Raw genomic sequence first — 12,375 nt, forward strand, 5'->3', positions numbered from 1 at the left:
CCAAGTTCACTCAGGTGGGAAGAATTAGTCATCTGATTGTATATTTACTGATGCTCTAGTGCTTTAAAGGCAAGAATCCAGACTCCACAACGTTTCTTTCTTCTCCTGAATCCATGCAATAAAATTCTCTTCACTCTCTGTCTCTACCTGTTGGGGGTGGAAGTGGAGAAGAGGAAGGAAGCTATGTCTCCTATAGGAGAAAAAGCCATAAGTCTCTAAACCAAGGTTGAGTTTTTCAACTCAACTTTGTTTCCTGCTTCTTTACTATTCCTTGTCCATGTGTTTTTTACTCTATAGTCCTAAGAAGGGAGGAAGATTAAGTAATAGAGGTCAAATGCCAAAATTCTGAACTCTTTAACATATGCTATGTCCTGAAAAGACCTATATGTCTTTTCATACCACCTGACACTGCTCCTTTAATTAAAGCTTCAGAGATCTGTGGACCTTTGGACCTTTCCTCTTTGACTTGCAATCTTCCTTGCACAGTCATGCAGAATGGGTGAGCTCTTCCCCAAGTTCAGTGGCAGACTCTTCTCACTAGTACTCACATTTCTCAAGAGGCCATATTAATATCACGTCTACTGAAGAGGTGTTTCCTGGTACCTTTGGAGGGCTTCTTCCTTTTATTTGTCTCTGTGGGTGTCCCACTTCAGCTCATCCTAAAATACCTGATTTGGCTGGATCTTGTTTTGTTTTATTTGCCTTCTAAATAAAATGGCTCTCAATTTGCCAAGTATAAAGAGCCAAACAATGTAGACATATTTAGACTATTCAATTATAGAAAACAAATGCAGAATTTGAAACTACCTTATATTCCCCTCAAACTCAATTTAGTGACAACCTGGTGTAGAGTCAATAGATTCCTCATTCTAGTACTTTTTACTTTCTAAATTTTCTCAGTTTCATTTTATTCAGTAAATGTACTCATTTACTGTCAAACTTCCTTTTAGAATGATGAATTTCTGGCAAAGTTATCTTTTAAACTCTTGTCCTGCTGATTAAAAAGTTCTATCACTCTCCCAAGTTAAGCAGTACTCTGGGCTTCTGGAAAGGAAGGGCATGTGGCTAAGGTATTTTTTATTTTCTAAGTTGTTTTGATTCACTCAAAGGGTAGATCTAATCTCCAGGGTTTATTTTTAGAAATGAAATTAATTTAAGCTCAAAGGAGCTTTAAATAAAAGCACCATAATTATACTTACTCCAAGGCTGTGAGGATTTTTTCATCTCCTTTTGATATAACAATAACTTCAATTATTGTTATACCTAGCAACAATGAAGGTAAAAGAAAACATTTTGCCAAATGATATATATCAAGACCTCCTCTCAATGTTCAAAGATAGGATATGTGGTGCCCATTTGGTAAGAACCCTCTTGCTGCCTTTGACCAGCCTCCTTCCTTAACTCCAACAGTTCCTGAAAAAGTATCGAATGGAAGGAGTGAGATCATGGTGTCAGGGCCCTACCCTGACTCTTGCTCTGGTAATACTCAGTCTTACATGACTAGAGAGTGAGAACTCCTTAGACATGTGCAATGCTTGCACAAGATTCACTCTACCAGCTCAGTTCCATGTTAGGGACTTACACAAACCAGGAAGACTTTCTAGCACTTGCCACACAACTCTTGGCACTCACTGCAAAGTGTCAATAGGTTACCTGTGAACTCTTGCTATGGACTGACTGATTGTGCCCTACTTCCCTACCCAACAATCCATATGTTGAAACCCTGATTTCTAATGTGACGGTATTTGGAGATGGGACCTTTGGAAGTTAATTAGGGTTAGATGAGATCATGAGGGTGGGGTCCTCATGATGGGATTAATATTTTTAAAAGAAGAAAGCAGAGAGCGCTCTCTCTCTCTCTCTTTCTCTCTCTCTTCCCTCCCTCGCCCCTCCCTCTCTCTTCTTTCTCCTACCTCCCGCCTCCACCCCCATGTGAGGACACAGCTAGACAGCAGCCATCTGTAAACCAAGAAGAGAGTCCTCACCAGACACTGACCCTGCTGGCACCTTGATCTTAGACTTCTCAGCCCCCAGAACTGCAAAAATATGTCTGTAGTTTAAGCCACCCATTCTATGGTATTTTGTTATGGTAGCAAGAGCTAAGACATTATTCCTTGCTCTTTTGGAGAGTTTAAAAAAATGAAGGTTAAAAAAAATGATGACTAAGCATTTCATAATTAAAATTGACTTAGAAGTGAAAAAGGAAAAAGGACTTGACTTATTACTGGCATAAAGCTGAGGACAAATTATATTCACCAAGCACTACACTAGGCACTAGAGAGGCAAAAATGAAAGGCAAAACCCTGCCCTCACAGCACCCCTATGCTAGATTATCTGATTCTTGAGGTCACTAAGGAAATGATTTCAATATAATATGCTGAGTGCTAAGATATGGTTATACTCTGAATGTTATGGGAACAAATCCCACAGAGAGATGATGTCATGCTAATCCTGAAGGACAAATAAAAATTATGTGGTAAGGAATGATAGGAAGGGTCTTCCACATATAAGGAACAGTACTAACAAGCTCAGCAAACTCAAAGCCACTACGTACTAACTGAAGTGCAAAGGATGAGGTGGGTACTGGCATACAGCCAAAGGAACCCTGAAGAGAGAAAACAAATCAAAAGCTGAAAAAAAAGCCATTCCTCCTAGCAAAGAATTAAAAAAAAATCCCATGGAGAATCTTATTCAGCTCAAGACAATGGGCAGTTGGTCTGTAGTTTTACCAGCCCCCTGAAGCGGGCCTGTAGTTTTACCAGCATTCCAGAGGTAATCCGTTGGCCTTGGAAAGAGCTTATCTCAGTCTCATGTGCATCTACCTGTGCCATGGCGGAGGGGAGAACAGAGGGCCAGCACTCTGCGAGTCCTGGGTGCTCCCCCGCTGTGTGACAAACTCACAGAGGAAGCTCAGGCAGGCCAATTCCCTCTCGAGGTTTCCCTTTCCTCCTCTATAAGACAAAGGAATCCCCTGCGAAGTATTTCTCAGAGATTGAATTTGCTTCTTTCACCTAGTATATTTTTTTGAAGGCAGCAGGGGCAATTTTATTCATTCCCTGACTTGTTCCAATGAGAATTTTCAAAAAGCTTAAAAAGACAGTCATTACAGACAAATTACATCAATTAGAAGTAGATAAGAAAGATGAAGGAAAGGGGAAAACAAGGATAGGGAGGCAGAGATGAGGTTAGTACCCCAAATCCACGCAGGGATGTCTGCCTAACTGGTAGGGAGAGGGCTGTTCAGAGCAGGGGAGGGGGCAGTGCATGAGTTCAGCTGCATGCTTTCCAGCAACCAAAGCCCAGACAGTACGTGATTGGTCACACATTGCGTGCCCCTAAGATACAAGCAAACTAACTGCTTGTAAGAAGCCATTTAATGTCAGTCTGTCACCTGAGTTTAAAATGAAAACATAGTTACAGACATTCAAATATATTTTTCAAAGAAACCAGAGAGAGGTTATCTTAGTAAATCAGTCAACTGCCATAATAAACCCTGTGTAATTACCCAGAGTGAAGACTTGTCTCTGTTGAACTTATAAAGTATACCCTTTAAGAAGCTAAAATCTAGGAAGCTAAAAATAAGAGAAATCTGAATGCAGTCTTTGCCTGGGTTCCATGATGGGAACCAGAAAGCCTAAGCACAGGTTGCTGGCATGGGCCCACCGCTCCTCTGGGTGCAGCCACCAAACACTCTCCTCCATCAAGAAGACGGTGCTCATCAGTGACAACTTTTCACTGAAGAAATGATAAATGATAAAACCTGTGGCCCCAGGCATATGCAAAGATTCTTAAAGCAATAAGCATATATTTCAGAATTCCTTGGCAGTATCCCAAGGAACTGGGTTTATTCATTATACAGTAAGAGTCTGCTGATTGCCTCATTGTGTTGGGGCACCAGCAATACTGCTGGGTGGCCCTGCCACATTTCACTTGGTCATCTCTTAAGCATCTGCTCCAGGCAATACCAAGACTCAGGCTCTGGTCCCTGCCACAAAAGAATTCACATTCTAAGAGTAATCCTGACTGCTGCTTGGACAGATAAGATAACCCTGAGTGCTTCAAATGGCACCATCACAGTACTAGCCCTCTCTCCTAGTGGCATCGAAGGTCACATTCATTCAAACTCAAGAGGTCACCTTACCTGAGACCCTGTTCTTTCTCCCATAATGAGACCCACCTCATTGCTACCTCTATGTTCTTTCTTTCTGATACAGGTTTCTAGCAATCAATCAACTCTTTCTGGTTCAAAATCCTCAATCCCAGATTTAAACTCTTTATAAGCAATGGTGCAGTTATTTTCCTGACATTTGGGGGGCATGCTGAAGCCCCTTTTATTTTCTAATTTTTATTTTTAAATAGGTAATACAATCATGATTCCAAAACCAAAAACTAAAAATACACACAGTGAGGCATCTCCCTGTGCCCCACCACCAGTCCCCATCTGCTCAGTTCTCACTTCCTGCCAAAGGCCATCATGCTTCTCAAGTATTAAAGTTTCTTTATGCTTACGTAAATGAATATGAATACAGATTCTGGATTTTCTTTTTTACACAAACACTAGCATATTATATATATATATATATATATATATAGTTTTACTCTTCGCATTTTTCACTTAGTAATATATCTTGGAGATCTTTCCCTGGCTGTAAATAGAAAACATTATTGATTTTTTTTTTTTTTTTTTACAGTATTCCATTGGCCAGATGGACCCTAGTCCTCTGCTGATGGACACTGGGATTGTTTTCTGCTTTTTGCTCCTATAAATAATGTTGTTTAACAACCCTGCACATATGTCACTTTAGACTCGTGGAAACATATGTAAAGGGTAAGTTCTCAGAAGTAGAAGTGTTGGATCCAGGGGTATACATTTGTAAGTCTAGTAAGTATTGCCAAGCAGTCCTAGATTGGATTGAGGCAACTGATATTTCCACTAGTAAGGAATAGAGTGTCTACTCTCTCACAGCCTTGTCAACCAAATATGTTGTCTTTTAAAACCCAAAACCACCCTTCCAGACAGAGGCTCAGCCGGTATAAATGCAGCCAGGCCGGAGGTGGCAGGGTAGAACCATGGCTCGGTGCTAGCTGCTGGAGGCCCAAACAGGAAAGGCAGAAACAGTGAAAGGTCTCCATGGGCCTCGGGCAGGCTCCCCCACACACAGGCTCGTGGCCACGGGGTGACACACCCTGTAAGTGCCACAGAAGCAGGGCTGTACCTGAATCCCCACTGAGTCTCTGGTGCTCTGCAGGGCCCAGAACCTACAAGGGCTCAGTAAATATCTGATGAATGAATACATAAACTCAGTTGGCAAGTAGGGCCCAGCAGAGAGGGCAGAAGCAAAGGGGCACCTGCCTGGGCACAGAAGAGAAAGTGAGAGACACAGGGATGGAGCTTCTCCTTGGGGTTCGTGCAAACGTACTCCTGAGATCCAAGAGGGAAGAATTTTGTTGATGCGTTTAGTTTTGGGACATGTGTGACTTTGCCTTCTCTACTGTGTGTTTGGATAGGACTAAGGGAAAGTGGTTAGAGAAGAGAATGTTGTTCATTTATCTGTTCCAATGAAGACACTGCAAAGCCCTTGTCATGATAACCTTAACTTTTTGCTCAGATGTTCAGTATGTCTTCTCCTTTTCAGTTTCAGTCAAGAAACATCAATTCCACAAGGAGTTAAATGGGAAAATATAAATAAGCTGCTGGCCTTTATGCTGATTTCCCCAGGGAAGGGATACAGCAAAGGACTGCTGGGATCTAGAGAGAGCAGGACCACCATCGGCCATCTGTTAACCTTCTCAGAACATGAGGCTGGGTCAACCTGTGGGGTCCAGAAACCCATAGACTGGATTTAGAAGTGGATCACTAAAATTGTCATTTTAAAATATAGAACTTTTGTGCCGTATCACCAAAAAAGTGCACAGAATGAACTGGTTTGCCCAGTATCTTGGCCAAGAGCTCCCTGTTAGCCATGTGTAAAACCATGGCCTGCCCCTCAGCCACCACCTGAACCTGCCAAGGCTCTCTGGGACTTTGTGGCATATTAATGGAATCAGCAGAACACTACTGCCAGGATCGTAACTGCTAGCCTGTGTGTATTGCAGTCATCCCATAGCTGCTAGAGGGAAGATACTGCCTTTTCTGCAGACTTAACGTGGAGACTTCTGAGATGACCACAAAGGCAACTACAACACAGGGCTTTGGAAGTGACAGGGGGAGTAAGGAGGCTGCTAAAAACAAACTCCTGGGCAGCCCAGGATGAAGGCAGGGAGAGGTGGGAGAGAGGCCTCAGCCACGGGAGCCAGTTTCTTTCTGTCGTTCTTTCATTTATCAAGGCCTGTTCTGTGTCAGACACTGTGCTAAATGCCCAGACCTCTGATAAGCCTGGTGCCCTAGACTCACGGACCTCAGACCTCTATCAGGCCAAGAAAGCTGTGTACTGGGAAGCTGTATGGGTTGCTTTTTCTCCCTGGGCCTCAGTTTCCTCATTCACTCCAAGCACAGCAATATTCCCAATACTGTTACATAAAAACCAGTTGGTAGAGAATGATCACATTTCTGTAAAAACAGAGAAACCCAGTCATGTGTGTACAGAGAAAAGTCCCAAAGGACACTCCAAAATGTCCAAAGTGGTGAGATCACATAAGTTTTTTTTTTTCCATTTAACTTAGCTTTCTAAATTTTCTATAGTAAATCTTTTGCAATTTCTTAAGTGAAGGAACTTGGATTAAATGGTTACTAAGGTTTTTTCCCTAGAGAATTGAAATTAAAGTTATGGGTCATAATTAAAGTTACGAATAAGGAAAAAGTTACTTCAATAGCGGAGAACATACCCTACAGTTAAACACCTCCAGAAAATTCAAGACCTAACCAAGGAACCATGCCATTTACAGTCCCATGGCCCGGCCAGGCTTTGCTGCTCAGATGTTTGGCCGTGGATTTTCCTAAGACACATCCTGACAACATGGTTCTGTTCTGCCCAGGCGGCAGGTTGAGCTCCTTTGCTTTCATCTGTTTCCCATTAATTTCTATCAGCCTCCCAGTTTCCTGGAGGTGTTTTCTCTATCCTGTGGTTACTCATTACGGAAAACTGCAACAGCAATATCCAGGGGAGCCCAATTACGATAGATCCTTCCCTAGGAGATTATGCTCATTACATCGCATCAGACTCAGTCTCTCAAATGTCACACACACTGCAAAGGACACCCACCACGATTGCGTCTTTCATAAGAGACCCCAGCAGGGGTGTAGGTTTTGCAGTCAAGACCTGGGCTCAAGTCTGAGTTCCTTTGTTCTAGCTTAGACAAGTTACGTAACATCTTTGTTTCCTCATGTCTAAGTGGGGAAGAGAAGCACATAGTTTGAACCACATAAAACTGTGATGAGAATTAAATAAGAAATGTGTCCAACTACCAACCACACAGCCTGGCATCTTGTGAGTACACAATGTTAGCTGCAACCATTATTCATATTTTTATATGAGGCATTCAATTAGTGTTAAGTGGATCTGAATCTAAAATCTGATTGGTTAATGAGTTGCTATCTATGGAATAAATATCGTATTATGTTTTGCCAATAGCACAAGGAGGGAGGGCAAGGTTTCTGTGTGCCATGGAGCAGGAAGGTACCCTCACGGGGCAGAGGGGGCTGGCTAAGGATGTCCTTAGCCCTCTTTCTACAGCAGGAGCCAACAGCCTTTGGGATGCCACCTGACATGGAGTATGAGTCAGTTTGCAGGCCTGCCTAGCTTCTTCACTACTCCTAGGCCCTCAGTGATCTGACCGCTTATTCCATGCTGAAGCTGATACAGTCACCTCTCTTCACCACCACTACACCCACAGCACACACTAACACCCACATACATTTCATCACGCTGGTAGTGAGCGAGTCCCAACTCGGTAAGTATGTTCAAAATGTGCCCCACCTCCAGCTCCAAAGCCATAAAGCCAAGAGGAGCCTGAGAGGCATGAGGAAGGCAAACCAACATGGCAAGCCTGAGAGTGTCCACCAGGGAGGAGTACCGAATGTAAGCAAACATTCATTAATCAAACCGCAAGGCAGGCCTGGTAGTCTTCTTAATTAGTCCAGCCCCGTAAACAGCGGTCCTCAACCTTTGTGGCACCAGGGACCGGTGCTCCTATGAGAATCTAATGCCTGATCATCTTAGGTGGAGCTGAGGCTGTGATGCTAGCACCACGGAGTGGCTGCAAATACAGATGAAGCTTCACTTGTTCACCTGCTGCTAGCCTCCTGCTGTGCAGCTCAGTTCCTAACAGGCTACGGACTGGTATTGGTCCATGGCTAGGGGGTTGGGCACCCCTCCCCTAAAGGAAGAGTGTACCTGACATAGCATGGTCCTCACCTGTGGAGCATAAGAGGCACAGTAAATACTTCAACAATGCTACCAGGAAGCCCAAGCTCACTTTCTTTACCTTGGCACTGAGCTGAATATTTATTAGAAACTCTTCCCAACCATGACATTCAAGAGAACTGGTGGCCACTACCTAAAAAGCAACATCCAGCTAGTGGGTTCTTCCTTCCCCCCAGTGAGTGATATCCCAGACCATCTTCAGTACACAGACAATGTCAAAGCCAAAGGCAGGAGGAAGTCTGCTGAAGAAGCTGCTGCACCCAACACAGGGGCTTTCCCATGCTGACAGAAGAGGAGGTCAGCACTGTGAGCTGTGCTTTCTGACGACAGCACCATTCCGGCGCCCACATCAGATTTTTTAAATTGAAGTATAACGTAAACAAAATAAAGCACACAAAGAGCCTGAATCTTAAGTGAACAGATCAATGAATGTTGACATCCATAAATGCCCATGTAACCACCACTAGATACAGATAACCAAACCTTCCAGCATCTCACAGGGCTCCTTTCGTGCCCCTTCCAAATCAATACTCACCCATCCCGAATCACCTACAAGGTTGTGTAGTATTCTCTCGTATGGAGAGATCACAATATATTTCTTCTGGACTGTTATATGGACTACTTCTTCCAGTTTGGGGCTATTATGAATACAACTAACATGGATATTCTTGAATATGTCTCTTTAAAAATAACAGTCTCACTGTTATGTTAAATGCACATACCAAAAAATTCACCCAAAGTGCAAGTCAATAGTTTTAATATGTTCACAGAGTTGTGCAACCATCACCACTATCTAATTCTGTAACATGGAACGTATCTCGTTGTGGATATACATCTTCATTTCTCTTGGGTGTATACCAGGAGTGGGACTGCTCAGTCATAACAGAGACCTTACTTAGCTCTAGTGTTTTGCTAAGCCAGAAATGTTATTCCACATCCTCGCCAACACTTGGTATTGTCAGTCTCTGTAATATTAGCCATGCTGGTGGATATGCAGTTCCGTATCAGATTTAATACCACTTCTGTCTTACTTCCCCATTGTCCTACAACCAACCTAGTAAATACTGAAACCTGCAATTTCCCTACTGAAGACTCATCCAACGATCTTTAGGGCTGGTACTTTTTCTTCTTCTTTTTTTTTCTTTCTTTCCTCTTTTAAATACACGTTTTCCCCCACTATCTGAAAGTAAAGTGTTCCTATGAAACCTTTTAAAAGCTGATAAAGTAAAGAGTATTCCCCCCCACACACACACACACACCGCTTTCAGAAAGTTCACTTTATGCCACTTTGCTTTTACAAAGGACCTACATTAATATGGTAACAGATTTTCCCATAAAAGTGAAAATCCTCCTCTGAAGTGAAAATCTCCCGACATGGAGGTAAGGGAAAGTGGTGGGCATTTTATTTATTAAATCTTGACTGATCACCTACCATATTCCAGGCCAAACCTAATGACACACCTAGAAATTTGTGCAGAAAACACACAAAGCCCCAAACAGATAATAATGGCCTCACTTTACAGGAAAGAAATGAGATGGAATTCTTCTTGGAGACAGATTCAACTGTGGGCCAGCTCCCCTGTGCACCCCTGCCCCGCAGAAGTCACGCAACAAGAAGACAGATGAAGAATTGATGTAGCCAGAAAGTGAGCCTGTTCCCAACCCAATCTCCCCACCAGTACCTCTCAGAAGAGCACAGAAACAATCAAATAAAATTTCAAACACAATTTAACAGCTAGTTGTGTTTACATGGAGCCAGGCAATGCATTGTTGACTAAAAAACTCTTCTTGCCACATATTTGTCCGACTGGCTATTTTGGAGTCATATAAACAAGTACAACCTGCTTGTACTTAACTGTCTGGCCTTACAGTCAGACACAGTCTACTTATATATACACAAAATAACATTGGAAATCTTAACCTAAAGAACAACTGGGTCAGTTCAAAGGGTCGATGTAGAGTCAAGAGTGGGAAAACAAGTTCAGATGACTTTTGTAAGGGAGGAGAGAAATGTTAAACAGGAAAAATGAGCTAATGACTATTTATACTTAAATTCCACTCTGGAGGATATAACAGGAGAACAAATGTGGGCAGGGATCCAGTGGAGTATCAGGCCACCAAGATCACAAACTTGCCCCAAGTAACTATCTACTGGCTTTCCAATCCACATGTCATTTCTTTCGATTAAGCATCAAAACCTTCCTATGATAAAAATCTGCTCATTCAGTTTTGCCAAAAACTGTTTCATTTTCTTAGCTTGGACCATGGCAGCTCATCCTCTAATGACACGGGCTCTCAGTTGTGCCCATGGTCTGCCCTCTGGTTTGGTCATGTCCAGGTGCTGATTAGCCTATGTCTGGCCGCACCTCAGGGAAATGAGCTCTAGGGCTACAGATAGAGGGTCTTTGTAAGGAAAAGCAAACTCAAACAGAACAAATGGTACCATTAAAGAAAGGAATATGGGCATCACAAGAGATTACTGAGGGCAGTTGAAGGTATTTCATGAGGCTTTACGAAATGCATGCAAATCCACCTTTCTCTATTTCTGATATGAGAGCACAAGCCTGCAGAGGTATGTAGAGTAAGGTCAGTGTATTTAAGCATTCACTTGGCATTCATTTATCCAATACTATACTACAGTGATCTGAGTACACATCAACTCATCCCCCAATGGAGACCCTGTAAAACCTTCCCAATTAATTGGACTTTTATGTTGCAAAAACTACTTTAATTATTTTAAATTATCTTGGCTAATAACAGCATTCATAAAAACTTTGTAGTCAGGAAATTTACAGAAATTCAGGGTATTTCCTCAGTAAGTAAATTAAAGCAAATTCATTCAGGTCAAAAGTTGTGAAACTCAGAATTGTTATCATATTTTTGCAGCACAGAACATTGTGATGATCAATGGCACTAAAAATAGCCCAGAAAAAATTAAGAGTTCATAATCGGAAACAAGGAAAACAACCTTATCCAAAATAGCAAAATGTCCATTAACATAACTCATGTCCCCATGAATTATTTTGACAATAGGAAATGGAATTTAAATTTTTTTTCTTTAATCCCAAACTGTATTTCCCTTTCCATGTGCCCTCTGGGAAAACTTTGTCCACAAATGAATAATTCCCAGATAACTAACTTCTGTGCTGTTTCCATACAGCTCAACAATAACAGTGGCTCTCTAACTTGCCACTTCATGTTCCTGTTGCTTCAACAGTGATGTCATGGAAAGACATTGACATGCTGTTATTATTGCCCAGCTAGAGACTGCAAAAGAAATTATGCTGCTGCCTCTAGATCTTAATTTTCCATGAAAAATTATTCTCATTGCCATAGCTGCTTAGACTGTGAAAAAGAAAAATGATTTAATTAGGAAACAGGCATAATTAGATTTTAAAGCATACTCTTACAACATAAAAGTTACATTACAGCACAGCTTCATTAAATTTAAGAATTTATTTTCATCAGACATTTCTAGAATACATTAAGATGCTGAATAGCAACTGAAGGAAGAAAATAAAAGGAATACTAAACTGTTACACAGAAAGACATATATTCAAATGAGCTTTTAAATGTGACAGGAAGAAAGGGTGACAAGTCTTAAGCAGCTGAGATTGGAAGAAATACAAGTAGTGAACTGAAAAGGAGCAGCCTCTTCCTCATGACTAACTTTTACCATCCGGGAAATACAGAAAGACAGAAACATGCTCTCCCCATCCAACAAATGGTGACCATGATGATATGAATAACGATAATAACAATAAAGAAAAAGAAGTAATTGTGCTCACTTTGGCAACACATAAACTCAAACTAGAATGATACCAAGAAGATTAGCATGGCCCTGTGCAAGGATGACACGTGAATTCATGAAGTGTTCCATACTTTTTTGTAACTATGTAAGATGATGAATGTTAACAAAACTTATTGTGGTGATCACTTCATAATATACACACATATCGAATCATTATGTTATACAATTTAAACTCATATGATATTGTTTATTAATTATATC

General features: G+C 41.6%; 1 protein-coding gene and 1 non-coding gene across 4 annotated transcripts in view; one reads left to right on the top strand and one right to left on the bottom strand.

The window, feature by feature from the left end:
* TMEM241 (transmembrane protein 241) overlaps positions 1 to 12,375 on the bottom strand; it is a 110,297-nt gene that overhangs the window by 27,366 nt on the left and 70,556 nt on the right. The window lies entirely within an intron of this gene.
* On the top strand, positions 12,144 to 12,249 carry LOC118610148. The gene has a single exon (XR_004953806.1). It is a non-coding gene; the product is annotated as a U6 spliceosomal RNA (small nuclear RNA).

Source organism: Rousettus aegyptiacus, unplaced genomic scaffold (assembly GCF_014176215.1).
Source record: "Rousettus aegyptiacus isolate mRouAeg1 unplaced genomic scaffold, mRouAeg1.p scaffold_m13_p_12, whole genome shotgun sequence".
In the NCBI taxonomy this organism is placed as follows: domain Eukaryota; kingdom Metazoa; phylum Chordata; class Mammalia; order Chiroptera; family Pteropodidae; genus Rousettus; species Rousettus aegyptiacus.